The sequence below is a fragment of the Monodon monoceros genome, unplaced genomic scaffold (assembly GCF_005190385.1).
Source record: "Monodon monoceros isolate NGI ecotype Baffin Bay Population unplaced genomic scaffold, NGI_Narwhal_1 Super_Scaffold_18, whole genome shotgun sequence".
Lineage (NCBI taxonomy): Eukaryota > Metazoa > Chordata > Mammalia > Artiodactyla > Monodontidae > Monodon > Monodon monoceros.
In genome coordinates this window covers 64,891,334-64,893,025 of record NW_021703774.1, presented here as the reverse complement: position 1 = coordinate 64,893,025, position 1,692 = coordinate 64,891,334, and the positions used below count along the sequence as shown (strand labels likewise).

The 1,692-nt window shown below is 45.9% G+C and overlaps 1 non-coding gene across 1 annotated transcript; it reads right to left on the bottom strand.

Moving 5' to 3' along the window:
• Positions 1–285: 285 nt before the first annotated feature.
• Positions 286–419, bottom strand: LOC114900123. The gene has a single exon (XR_003794743.1). It is a non-coding gene; the product is annotated as a small nucleolar RNA SNORA70 (small nucleolar RNA).
• Positions 420–1,692: the final 1,273 nt, after the last annotated feature.

Genomic DNA, 1,692 nt, shown 5'->3' with positions numbered 1-1,692 from the left:
GAGCCGCTTTTCTGCCATCATGTTTTCAAATTCATCTGTATTAAACTTAGTAAATTCCCACTTCTTGGAGATGTGGATCTTTTGGCGGCTAGGGAACTTGAACTTGGCCCTATGTAGGGCCTCAATCACATGATCCTTGTTCTGCAGCTTGGTGCGGAGGGACATTGTGACTTGGCCAGCGTGAACCCTGGCCACTGTGCCCTGGAGCTTTCCAAAGGCACTGCGCATACCTGTCTGGAGTCTAGACTGGGGACACCATGCCAGTCATGAAGGTCCACTGGAAAGGGCTGTCTCCAAGGTCCCTGAGGGCAACCCGTACAGGCAACAGGCTGCGCACACTACTGAGAAGCTGTTATTTGCAGCCGTTGCACACTGGGCCCCCAAGGGGAAGAAAGCAGAATTTCATTCTTTTCTTTCTTTTTTAACATTGATTGACTGATTGATTTGGCTGCACTGGGTCGTAGTTGTGGCACGCAGGATCATTTTTTAGTTGCGGCCCGCAGGCTCTTAGTTGCAGCATGCGGGATCTAGGGATCGAACCCGGGCCCCCTGCATTGGGAGCACGGAGTCTTAACCACTGGACAACCACGGAAGTCCCTCATTCCTTTTCAAAGCCAAATGATATTCCATTGTATGTATTATACATATTACAATTTGTTCATCCATTCATCTGTTGATGGACATCTGAGTTGTTTCCACTTTTCGGCTCTTGTGAGTAATACTGCTTAAAACTGTAATGGAAAATTCCAAACATATACAAAAGTAGGCCAAAAGAATGTGATAAACCCCCATGTACAATAATTATTAACTCATAGCCAATCTTCTTTTTTTTTTAAGTTTTTAATTTTTTGGTCATGCCACAGGGCATGTGGGATCTTGGCTCCCCGACCAGGGATCAAACCCATGCCCCCTGCATTGGAAGCGCAGAGCCTTAACCACTGGACCGCTAAGGAACTCCCTTCACAGGCATTCTTGTTTTATCTGTATCCATACCTAATTCTCCGTCCCATATTATTTTGAAGAATATCTCAAATATCGTAAATGCCACTCTTGTTTCCATTTTACAGATGGAAAGGCACAGAGAGGTTATCTTACAAAGATTACAGAGCTCCTAAGTGATGGAGCCGGGATTTAAACTCAGGCAGCGTGATGGCTGAGCCCATACTTGTGTCTTTGCTACACCTGTGTGTGTGTTTGCGTATACACACACACACACACACACACACACACGTCAAATTTGGGCAAGTTGGAAAAGTGCATTTGGAAAAGTTTGCCTCTTCCTACATTTTTTCCCACTCTTGGATGCTGCCTGGAATTTAAAACAGATAGGCATGACTTTGAAGCCTTAGTTCTTAGTTGCAACTGGAGTCAGTGATCCCCAACCTCCAGAGTTGTTGTGAGGATTAAATGAGATAAAGTCAGTGAAAGTGCCAGGCACGTCCTAGCATGTGGCAGGAGAGCATTATGTGTGCTTTCCCCTCCCTTCCTTGGGGGGCCAGGCCCACCTCCTCTCCACAGAAGCAAACGTCAAGAAAACATGCTCTATCAGAGTATGACTCTCAAAGGTCAATGTGTAATCCCTCTGGGGGATTTGCATTGTGAAATAAAGGATTTTATCCTTTGGCTTTGTGGTGTGGGCTGTGGGTGAGTGCAGAACAGAGGTGTTGCAATTCCTTCTTGCCCCTGAAATCA